Here is a 13,048-nt window from a genome sequence, read left to right as displayed (position 1 = left end):
TTGGTGTCCCAGAAGGGGAAGAAAGGGGTAAAGGTCTAGGAAGAGTATTCAAAGAAATTGTTGGGGAAAACTTCCCAAATCTTCTAAACAACATAAATACACAAATCATAAATGCTCAGCGAACTCCAAATAGAATAAATCCAAATAAACCCACTCCGAGACATATACTGATCACACTGTCAAACACGGAAGAGAAGGAGCAAGTTCTGAAAGCAGCAAGAGAAAAGCAATTCACCACATACAAAGGAAACAGCATAAGACTAAGTAGTGACTACTCAGCAGCCACCTTGGACGCGAGAAGGCAGTGGCACGATATATTTAAAATTCTGAGTGAGAAAAATTTCCAGCCAAGAATACTTTATCCAGCAAAGCTCTCCTTCAAATTTGAGGGAGAGCTTAAATTTTTCACAGACAAACAAATGCTGAGAGAATTTGCTAACAAGAGACCTGCCCTACTGGAGATACTAAAGGGAGCCCTACAGACAGAGAAACAAAGAAAGGACAGAGAGACTTGGAGAAAGGTTCAGTACTAAAGAGATTCGGTATCGGTACAATAAAGGATATTAATAGAGAGAGGGAAAAATACGACAAACATAAACTAAAGGATAAGATGGCTGATTCACGAAATGCCTTCACAGTTATAACCTTGAATGTAAATGGATTAAACTCCCCAATTAAAAGATATAGATTCACAGAATGGATCAAAAAAAATGAACCATCAATATGTTGCATACAAGAGACTCATCTTAGACACAGGGACACAAAGAAACTGAAAGTGAAAGGATAGAAGAAAATATTTCATGCAAGCTACAGCCAAAAGAAAGCAGGTGTAGCAATATTAATCTCAGATAAAATAGACTTCAAATGCAGGGATGTTTTGAGAGACAAAGAAGGCCACTACATACTAATAAAAGGGGCAATTCAGCAAGAAGAAATAACAATCGTAAATGTCTATGCACCCAATCAAGGTGCCACAAAATACATGAGAGAAACACTGGCAAAACTAAAGGAAGCAATTGATGTTTCCACAATAATTGTGGGAGACTTCAACACATCACTCTCTCCTATAGATAGATCAACCAGACAGAAGACCAATAAGGAAATTGAAAACCTAAACAATCTGATAAATGAATTAGATTTAACAGACATATACAGGACATTACATCCCAAATCACCAGGATACACATACTTTTCTAGTGCTCATGGAACTTTCTCCAGAATAGATCATATGCTGGGACATCAAACAAGCCACAATAAATTTAAAAAGATTGAAATTATTCAAAGCACATTCTCTGACCACAATGGAATACAATTAGAAGTCAATAACCATCAGAGACTTAGAAAATTCACAAATACCTGGAGGTTAAACAACACACTCCTAAACAATCAGTGGGTTAAAGAAGAAATAGCAAGAGAAATTGCTAAATATATAGAGACGAATGAAAATGAGAACACAACATACCAAAACCTATGGGATGCAGCAAAAGCAGTGCTAAGGGGGAAATTTATAGCACTAAATGCATATATTAAAAAGGAAGAAAGAGCCAAAATCAAAGAACTAATGGATCAACTGAAGAAGCTAGAAAATGAACAGCAAACCATTCCTAAACCAAGTACAAGAAAATAAATAACAAGGATTAAAGCAGAAATAAATGGCATAGAGAACAAAAAAAACAATAGAGAGGATAAATATCACCAAAAGTTGGTTCTTTGAGAAGATCAACAAGATTGACAAGCCCCTAGCTAGACTGACAAAATCAAAAAGAGAGAAGACCCATATAAACAAAATAATGAATGAAAAAGGTGACATAACTGCAGATCCTGAAGAAATTAAAAAAATTATAAGAGGATATTATGAACAACTGTATGGCAACAAACTGGATAATGTAGAAGAAATGGACAATTTCCTGGAAACATATGAACAACCTAGACTGACCAGAGAAGAAATAGAAGACCTCAACCAACCCATCACAAGCAAAGAGATCCAATCAGTCATCAAAAATCTTCCCACAAATAAATGCCCAGGGCCAGATGGCTTCACAGGGGAATTCTACCAAACTTTCCAGAAAGAACTGACACCAATCTTACTCAAACTCTTTCAAAACATTGAAGAAAATGGAACACTACCTAACTCATTTTATGAAGCTAACATCAATCTAATACCAAAACCAGGCAAAGATGCTACAAAAAAGGAAAACTACCGGCCAATCTCCCTAATGAATATAGATGCAAAAATCCTCAACAAAATACTTGCAAATCGAATCCAAAGACACATTAAAAAAATCATACACCATGACCATGTGGGGTTCATTCCAGGCATGCAAGGATGGTTCAACATAAGAAAAACAATCAATGTATTACAACACATTAAAAACTCGAAAGGGAAAAATCAATTGATCATCTCAATAGATGCTGAAAAAGCATTTGACAAAATCCAACATCCCTTTTTGATAAAAACACTTCAAAAGGTAGGAATTGAAGGAAACTTCCTCAACATGATAAAGAGCATATATGAAAAAACCCACAGCCAGCATAGTACTCAATGGTGAGAGACTGAAAGCCTTCCCTCTAAGATCAGGAACAAGACAAGGATGCCCGCTGTCACCACTGTTATTCAACATTGTGCTGGAAGTGCTAGCCAGGGCAATCCAGCAAGACAAAGAAATAAAAGGCATCCAAATTGGAAAAGAAGAAGTAAAACTGTCATTGTTTGCAGATGATATGATCTTATATCTAGAAAACCCTGAGAAATCAACGATACACCTACTAGAGCTAATAAACAAATTTAGCAAAGTAGCGGGATGCAAGGTTAATGCACATAAGTCAGTAATGTTTCTATATGCTAGAAATGAACAAACTGAAGAGACACTCAAGAAAAAGATACCATTTTCAATAGCAACTAAAAAAATCAAGTACCTAGGAATAAACTTAACCAAAGATGTAAAAGACCTATACAAAGAAAACTACATAACTCTACTAAAAGAAATAGAAGGGGACCTTAAAAGATGGAAAAATATCCCATGTTCATGGATAGGAAGGCTAAATGTCATTAAGATGTCAATTCTACCCAAACTCATCTACAGATTCAATGCAATCCCAATCAAAATTCCAACAACCTACTTTGCAGACTTGGAAAAGCTAGTTATCAAATTTATTTGGAAAGGGAAGATGCCTCGAATTGCTAAAGACACTCTAAAAAAGAAAAACGAAGTGGGAGGACTTACACTCCCTGACTTTGAAGCTTATTATAAAGCCACAGTTGCCAAAACTGCATGGTACTGGCACAAAGACAGACATATAGATCAATGGAATCGAATTGAGAATTCAGAGATAGACCCTCAGATCTATGGCCGACTGATCTTTGATAAGGCCCCCAAAGTCACTGAACTGAGTCATAATGGTCTATTCAACAAATGGGGCTGGGAGAGTTGGATATCCATATCCAAAAGAATGAAAGAGGACCCCTACCTCACCCCCTACACAAAAATTAACTCAAAATGGACCAAAGATCTCAATATAAAAGAAAGTACCATAAAACTCCTAGAAGATAATGTAGGAAAACATCTTCAAGACCTTGTATTAGGCGGCCACTTCCTAGACTTTACACCCAAAGCACAAGCAACAAAAGAGAAAATAGATAAATGGGAACTCCTCAAGCTTAGAAGTTTCTGCACCTCAAAGGAATTTCTCAAAAAGGTAAAGAGGCAGCCAACTCAATGGGAAAAAATTTTTGGAAACCATGTATCTGACAAAAGACTGATATCTTGCATATATAAAGAAATCCTACAACTCAATGACAATAGTACAGTCGGCCCAATTATAAAATGGGCAAAAGATATGAAAAGACAGTTCTCTGAAGAGGAAATACAAATGGCCAAGAAACACATGAAAAAATGTTCAGCTTCACTAGCTATTAGAGAGATGCAAATTAAGACCACAATGAGATACCATCTAACACCGGTTAGAATGGCTGCCATTAAACAAACAGGAAACTACAAATGCTGGAGGGGATGTGGAGAAATTGGAACTCTTATTCATTGTTGGTGGGACTGTATAATGGTTCAGCCACTCTGGAAGTCAGTCTGGCAGTTCCTTAGAAAACTAGATATAGAGTTACCATTCGATCCAGCGATTGCACTTCTCGGTATATACCCGGAAGATCGGAAAGCAGTGACACGAACAGATATCTGCACGCCAATGTTCATAGCAGCATTATTCACAATTGCCAAGAGATGGAAACAACCCAAATGTCCTTCAACAGATGAGTGGATAAATAAAATGTGGTATATACACACTATGGAATACTACGCGGCAGTAAGAAGGAACGATCTCGTGAAACATATGACAACATGGATGAACCTTGAAGACATAATGCTGAGCGAAATAAGCCAGGCACAAAAAGAGAAATATTATATGCTACCACTGATGTGAACTTTGAAAAATGTAAAACAAATGGTTTATAATGTAGAATGTAGGGGAACTAGCAGTAGAGAGCAATTAAGGAAGGGGGAACAATAATCCAAGAAGAACAGATAAGCTATTTAACGTTCTGGGGATGCCCAGCAATGACTATGGTCTGTTAATTTCTGATGGATATAGTAAGAACAAGTTCACAGAAATGTTGCTATATTATGTAACTTTCTTGGGGTAAAGTAGGAACATGTTGGAAGTAAAGCAGTTATCTTAGGTTAGTTGTCTTTTTCTTACTCCCTTGTTATGGTCTCTTTGAAATGTTCTTTTATTGTATGTTTGTTTTCTTTTTAACTTTTTTTTCATACAGTTGATTTAAAAAAGAAGGGAAAGTTAAAAAAAAAAAAAAGAAAAACAAGGAAAAAAAAAGATGTAGTGCCCCCTTGAGGAGTCTGTGGAGAATGCAAGGGTATTCGCCTACCCCACCTCCATGGTTGCTAACATGACCACAGACATAGGGGACTGGTGGTTTGATGGGTTGAGCCCTCTACCATAAGTTTTACCCTTGGGAAGACGGTTGCTGCAAAGGAGAGGCTAGGCCTCCCTATGGTTGTGCCTAAGAGCCTCCTCCCGAATGCCTCTTTGTTGCTCAGATGTGGCCCTCTCTCTCTGGCTAAGCCAACTTGAAAGGTGAAATCACTGCCCTCCCCCCTATGTGGGATCAGACACCCAGGGGAGTGAATCTCCCTGGCAACGTGGAATATGACTCCCGGGGAGGAATGTAGACCTGGCATCGTGGGACGGAGAACATCTTCTTGACCAAAAGGGGGATGTGAAAGGAAATGAAATAAGCTTCAGTGGCAGAGAGATTCCAAAAGGAGCCGAGAGGTCACTCTGGTGGGCACTCTTATGCACACTTTAGAGAACCCTTTTCAGGTTCTAAAGAATTGGGGTAGCTGGTGGTGGATACCTGAAACTATCAAACTACAACCCAGAACCCATGAATCTCGAAGACAGTTGTATAAAAATGTAGCTTATTAGGGGTGACAATGGGATTGGGAAAGCCATAAGGACCACACTCCACTTTGTCTAGTTTATGGATGGATGAGTAGAAAAACAGGGGAAGGAAACAAACAGACAAAGGTACCCAGTGTTCTTTTTTACTTCAATTGCTCTTTTTCACTCTAATTATTATTCTTGTTATTTTTGTGTGTGTGCTAATTAAGGTGTCAGGGATTGATTTAGGTGATGAATGTACAACTATGTAATGGTACTGTAAACAATCGAAAGTACAATTTGTTTTGTATGACTGCGTGGTATGTGAATATATCTCAATAAAATGAAGCTTAAAAAAAAAAAGCAATGAACTATCTATATGCTGATTCACTGAGAAACTTTTTTGTTCCCTATATTTATTGACTATCAGAAACTTTGCTGCTTGAAATCATATCAGTAAGGATAAAATATCCCACATTTGTCTGGAGGACATAAGTCTCTTTTGTGACACAGAGAAGTAGCCTCGATTTCCAACCCAGGTGCAGAGCTTCAGATAAGGGGTCACAAAACATTTATGTTGTCAGATAAGGGACACAACATTCCATGTCTATCTTCATTGTTTCCAAGGAAACAGGATGCTGGATTCACTTTTCAGTTTAGACCTTTACACAGAACCCTGTTTTGCTCTGAACTCACTAAAACAGTTACTCAGAATCCTTCAATAACTCTATTTTTTCCTCTGTTTAGTGAGATGCCCCATGGTTCCATTGGTGTGTGGTCTCCTTCATTACAAAGGGTTAATAAACCCGACCTTGTCAGACTACTTTGTCTTTGATAGTTTTAGGCTGATTGGATTCCAGATTGTTAAACTGAGCCCCAGAGGGGATGTGACTGGACCCAGAGCATCCAGCAAGTCTAAGCCTCAGTCTATGCCAGGTCCGCTCAAAATCTTTCCTCATCCGACCTTCTTCAGGAAGACTTCCTGGAGGAGGAGATTTTTGAACTTGGTTTTGAAGAATAAGCAGGCATTTCAGGTGAAGGACAGAACAACTTCTTCCCTCTCTTTGCTAGCAATATCTCCCAGAAGGGCAGTGGCATTTTCAGAGTCTCCACTTTTGAGGAGATAAAGGGCAGCAAATTGGTTGAAGGACAGAATCAGAGTCTTGTCTTAAAGTTATATTTGCAAAGCAAGGACACCATCACTTCTTACATTTTATTTTATGAGGAGATAACAGTAAAAAAATTTCCTAAAGTTGTTTTTATTGATACATTGCATTAGACTGAGGACATAGCAAACATTATTACTGATGCATAGTTTAGTTTTAGTTGGGGTGGCTGGGGCGGGAGATAATGTAAATTATGGGAGCCTTCAAATCTCCCAGCCAAGGACAGCAGGGGGTAACCTAACACTGACTTCTCCTGCTTTTTTTCCCCAGAGATTTATCTTAGGTGGCCTTGAGCAACTCTGATTTCTCTCCCCTATTCCCTCGTGGTATGTTCCAGGAGACCAGACTGACTTCTACCCTTTCTTCTCATCTTGTAGTATCTGCCAGAAGATAACCTCTGGCGCATACGCATTTTTCCAAGAGGCACCTCGGCTTTAAAAATACACAGATCCGTAGAGTCCAGAGAAACTGGAGTCTCTCCACTCCTCCATTAGCCCGTCCAGAGAAACGTCCCCACCCCTGTTCCTCGCCACCTATGGGACAGCTCCACTTTTCTGCTCTGTGAGCTCAGAAGCATCCTCATCCTCAGTACGGAATGGACACTCCTCCAACATGGCGTACCCCCACGGAGAAGCGCTGATTCGGCGCGGCCATCGTTCCCTTCCTGACAACCTTGCCGAGGGGGGCACTGAATGCCCCAAAGCGCTTTCTGCGTAGCTGCTCCATGTTTACTCTTGGCTGATGGCGACTTCGTAGGTGGTTTTGCGCATGCACACAACCAATAACTCCCCCTTCACCCCGCAGCGCAGGGCCCCGAAACCCTAGAAAGGGCGGTACTACGGGTGGTGACCGGAAGCTGCTTCGGCAGTGGTTCTCAGCAGCGGTTTAATAGTTGTCAGGAGGAGCTCAACGGTTCAGTGCTGGAGGGATGTTGAGGTGATGGGGACCTGGGGAGGGTGAGTTTTGGGGGAGGATTCTGTGTGATCAGTGATGGAATCGTTTTTCTAATTTTAGTCCGATGTTTCTCTCATTATTTTTCAGGCTTTCCTCTTTCCTAATGTAAACGTTAAGATCTTAAAGTTCGCTCTAAGACACCCATGGTTTGGTGCTTTATGTTCTAAGTGTTTACTAAGAGTTAATAATTTTTCTTTTACCCATGAGTTATTTAGAAGTGCGTTTTCAATTTCCAAAAGTTTACCTTTTTAGTAGAATTCTAATCTTAGTTTTCTGTGGTCAGAAAAATGTCTACGTGAAGCTCATTCCTTGAAATATGAGTTTTACTTATGGCCTAGTCCGTGGTGAGTTTTTATAAATGTCCCATATGTAACTTGAAAACAATATTTTAATATTTAGTTAATTGTGTCATACAAAATTTGTGCTTTACTTCCTTGCTTCTTCTATTATTGAGAGAGGAGACATAAATTCTCCACTGTGATGGTTATATGTCCATTTCTCCTTGCTGCTGTCCGTGATCCATTTTGAGTTAATTTTTGTATAAGGTGTGAGATGTAGGTCTAGAATAATTTATTTGCCTATGGATGTCCAATTACTCAAGAGTCATTTGTTGGAAAGACTATCCTTCTTCCATTGAATTGTTTTGCACCTTTGTCAAAAATCAGTTGGCTGGACTTGTATGAAGTTATTTCTGGATTCTCTAGTCTGCTACCTTGATCTACGTGTCTATCCCTCTGCCAGTACTACCACGCTATCTTGATTACTGTACCTATATAAGAAGTCTTGAAATTGGTTAGAGTGATTCCCCCCTCACCACCTCAACCTTCATTTTCAAAATTGCTTTAGCTCTTCTGGGTCCTTTCTTTGCCTTTCCATATACATTTTAGAATAATCTTATCTATATGTGCAAAACATCTTGCTGGGATTTTGAAAGAAATTACCTTAAACCTGTAATATCAACTTGGGAAGAATTAACATATTTATTATGTCAAGTCTTCCAATCCATGAACACAGTATGGCTTGCCATTTAATTAGATCTTCTTTGATTTCTTTTAACAGCATTCTGTAGCTTTCAGCATAAAAGATCCATACATGTTTTGTTAAGTTTATAGCTAAGTATTTAATCTTACTTAAGAGTAAGTAGAGTGGATGTAAATGATATTGTCTTTTAAATTTTGTTTGTCATGTTTGTTGCTTATATATAACAACACACTTGAGTTTTGTGTATTGATCTTATATCCTATAATCTATTTTTATTAGATAATTTGTAGGTCTACAGAAAAATCATGCAGAAAATACAGAGTTCCCATATACCCTCCACCCTGTTATTAACAGCTGACAGTATTGCAGTATATGTGTTACAGTTGATGAAACAATATTACTGTAATTATACTATTAACTATAGTCCATTGTTTACATTAGGTTTTCCTGTTTGTTCTGTACAGTCCTAAATTTTTTCTTTTTAATTTTTATTCTAGTAACATATATACAACCTAAAATTTCCCTTTTTAACCACATTCAAATATATAACTCAGTGCTGTTTTCCATCACCCCCAAATAGAAACTCTGTACAATTTAATCAATGACTTGCCATTCCCTACTCCCACAGTGGGCCACAGTAACCTGTAATCTAGTTTCTGACTCTAAGAGTTTGCTTAGTCTAATTATTTTTTAACAGTGAGATCATACGATTTTGTCCTTTCTCATCTGGCCTTTTCAGTAAATATGATGTCTTCAACATTCATTCATGTTGTCACATGTATTAGTACTTCATTCCTTTTTTATGGCTGAATAATATTTCATTGTATATATATATGCACAACACATTTTGCTTATCCATTCATCTGTTGATGGAACTTGAGTTGCTTCCATCTTTGGGAAATTATTAGTAATGCTGCTATGAATATCAGTATGCAAATATCTGTTCGAGTCCCTGCTTTCAGTTCTTTGGGGTATATACCTGGAAGTGGTATTGTCAAGTCTTATGGTAATTCTACCCTTAACTTTCTGAGGAACTGCCAAACTGTCTTCCACAGTGGCTGCACCATTTTACATTCCCATCAACAATGAATGAGTGTTCCTATTTCTCCACATCCTCTCCAACACTTGTGATTTTCAATTTTTTAAATAGTAGCCAATTTAATGAGTGTGAAATGGTATCACATTGTGATTTTCATTTCCATTTTCCTAATGGCCATTGATGTTGAGCATCTTTTCGTGTGCCTTTTGGCCATTTGTATATCTTCTTTGGAGAAATGTCTGTTCAAGTCTTTTGCCCATTTTTAAATTGGGTTATTTGTCTTTTTATTGTTGAGTTGTAGTGTCTCTTTATATATTCTGGATATTAAACCCTTATCAGATATGTGGTTTCCAAATATTTTCTCCCATTGTGTAGGTTGTTTTACTTCTGTGATAAAGTCCTTTGATGCACAAACATTTTTAATTTTGATGATATCCAATTTATCTATTTTTTCTTTTGTTGCTTTTGCTTTGGTTGTAAAGTCTAAGAAACCATCACCTAATACAAGGTCCTGAAGATGCTTCCCTATGTTTTCTTCTAGAAGTTTTATAGTTTTGCTTCTTATATTTAGGTCTTTGATCCATTTTGAATTGATTTTTGTATATGGTGTGAGGTTCACCTTCATTCTCTTGCATATGGACATCTAGTTATCCCAACACCAATTGCTGAAGAGACTGTTCTTTCCTCATTGAGTTGATTTTGGCACCCTTGTCAAGAATCAGTTGGCCATCAATGTGAGGATTGAGTTTTGAACTGTCAATTCAATTCCACTGGTCTATGTATCTGTCCTTGTGCCAGTACCATGCTGTTTTGATTACTATGGTTTTGTAATAAGTATTAAGATTGGGACGCGTGAGTCCTCCAACTTCATTCTTCTTTTTCAAGATGTTTTTGTCTATTTGGGGCCTCTTATCCTTCATATTTGATGAGTAGCTTTTCCATTTCTGCAAAAAGGGCTGTTGGAATTTTAATTATGATTGTGTTGACTCCATAAATTGCTTTGGGTAGAACTGACATCTTGATAATATTTAGTCCTTCAATCCATGACTATGGAATTTCCTTCCATTTATTTATATCTTCTTAGCAATGTTATGTAGTATTCTGTGTACAAGTCCTTTAAATCCTTAGTTAGATTTTTCCCTAGATATTTGATTCCTTTATTTGCTATTGTAAATGAATTTTTTCTTGATTTCTTCTTCAGATTGTTCACTACTAGTGTATAGAAATACTACTGATTTTTGCATGTTGATCTTGTACCCTGCCCCTTTCTTTTATTGGTTCTAGTAGCTTTTTTTGTGGATTTTTCAGGATTTTCTGCATATAGGATCACGTCATCTGCAAATAGGGAAAGTTTCATTCCTTCCTTTCCAATTTAGATGCCTTTTATTTCTTTTTCTTGTCTAATTCCTCTGGCTAGAACTTCCAGTTCAGTGTTGAATAACAATGGTGACAGTGGGTATCCTTGTTCTTCCAGAACTTAGAAGTAAAGCTTTCAGTCTTTCACCATTGAGTATGATGATAGTGATGGATTTTTCATAGATGCCTTTTATCATGTTGAGGAAGTTTCCTTCTGTTCCTAATTTTCTAACTGTTATTTATCAAGAAGAGGTGCTGTATTTTGTCAAATGTTTTTTCTCCATCAATTGAGATGATCATCTGTTTTTTTCCCCTTCATTCTGTTAATGTGGCATATTACATTAATTGATTTTCTTATGTTGAACCATGTAATTTCTTTCAAAATCCCAGCAAGGTGTTTTGTACATATAGATAAGATTAAAATGCAATATTATTGAGATCTACTCACACACCATATAATCCATCCAAAGTATACAATCAATGGCTTATAACATCATCATATAGTTGTGTATTCATTGCCACAACCAATTTTTGAATATTTTCATTACTCCAGAATAAAGAAAAAAATATAAAAAAAAGAAATAGAAAAGGACACCCATTATCCCATACCCCCATTCCCCCTATTATTTATGTATATATTTGCCATTATTTTATTACTCATCTGCTCATACACTGGTTAAAGGGAGTGTCAGTCACCAGGTTTTCACTATCACATGGTCACACAATAAAAGCTATATAGTTATACAATTATCATCAAGAATTGAGTCTACTGGATTACCGTTCAACAGATTCAGTTATTTCCTTCTAGCTATTCTAATACACTAGAAACTAGAAAGCAGTATCAATATAATGCATAAAAATAACCTCCAGAATGACCTCTCAACTCTATTTGAAATCTCTAGCCACTGAAACTTAATTTTGTTTCATTTCTTTTCCCCCTTTTGGTCAAGAGGGCATTCTCAATCCCACAATGCCAGGGTCAGGTTCATCCCTTGGAGTCCTGTCCCTTGTTGCCAGGGAGACTTACACCTCTGGGGGTCATTTCCCATATAGAGGGGAGGGTAGTGAGTTTATCTGCAGAGTTGGCTGAGAGAAAGAGGACATATCTGAGCAACAAAAGAGGTTCTCTGGGGGTGACTCTTAAGCATAATTATTAGTAAGCCTAGCTTCTCCTTTGCAGGAGTAAGTTTCATAAGGGCAAACCCCAAGATCAAGGGCTTGACTTATTAAATTGGAATTCCTTAATGCTTGTGGGAATATCAGGAATTCCCCTTACATCTTTTTTAAAGTAAGAATTTAGAGCTATAAATTTTCCTCTCACCACTGCCTTTGCTGAATCCCATAAGTTTTGGTATTTTATGTTTTCCTTTTCATTCTCATGGTATTTCTCAATTTCCTTGGTGATTTCTTTGACCTATTGGTTAACAGTGTGTTGTTCAATTTCCACCTATTTGTGAATTTTCCATTTCTCTTGTGTTATTTATTTCTAAGTTCATTCCATTGTGGTTGAAGAAGATACATTGCATAATATTTTTGAATTTTGAGACTTGATTTTGTGGCCTAACAAATCATCTGTCCTGGAGAATGATCTATGTGAACTAGAGAAGAATGTGTATTCTGCTGCTGTTGGGTGAGTGTTCTATATGTCTGTTTGGTCTAATTGGTTTAGAGTATCATTCAAGTCTTCTATTTCCTTACTGATCTTCTGCCTGGATGTTCTATCCGTTATTGAAAGTAGTGTATTAAAATTTCCTATTAATGTAGAACCTTTTATTTCTCCCTTCAAATCTGTCAATATTTGATTCATATATTTTGGGGCTCTGCTGTTAAGTGCATATATATTTATAATTGTTATGTCTTCTTGTTGAATTGACCCCTTTATTTGTAAATAATCATGGTCTTTATCTCTTGTAACAGTTTTTGATTTAAAGTCTGTTCTACCTGATGTTAGCATAGCTACCTTAGTTCCCTTTTGGTTACTAGTTGCATTGTATATTTTTCCCCAGTCCTTCACCTTCAGTCTGCTTATGTCTTTGAATTTAAGGTGAGTCTCTTATGAGCAGCATATAGCTGGGTAATGCTTTTTTTTTTTAATAGATTCTGCCAATCTCTGCCTTTTGATTGGAGTTCCAATACATTTACATTT

General features: G+C 37.2%; 1 protein-coding gene across 3 annotated transcripts in view; it reads left to right on the top strand.

The window, feature by feature from the left end:
* Positions 1-7,411: 7,411 nt before the first annotated feature.
* ZNF81 (zinc finger protein 81) overlaps positions 7,412-13,048 on the top strand; it is a 92,229-nt gene continuing 86,592 nt past the window's right edge. For 2 of the 3 annotated variants that reach the window (XM_037821975.1, XM_037821980.1), the window contains exon 1: positions 7,418-7,528. The gene's annotated coding sequence lies outside the window, so the exon portion shown is untranslated. Of the gene's footprint in view, positions 7,529-13,048 lie in introns of all 3 variants that reach the window. The other variant, XM_037821977.1, reaches the window with a different exon arrangement.

This window comes from Choloepus didactylus, chromosome X, assembly GCF_015220235.1.
Source record: "Choloepus didactylus isolate mChoDid1 chromosome X, mChoDid1.pri, whole genome shotgun sequence".
Lineage (NCBI taxonomy): Eukaryota > Metazoa > Chordata > Mammalia > Pilosa > Megalonychidae > Choloepus > Choloepus didactylus.
The sequence above is the reverse complement of the archived record's forward strand: the minus strand, read 5'-3'. Positions and strand labels throughout refer to the sequence as shown.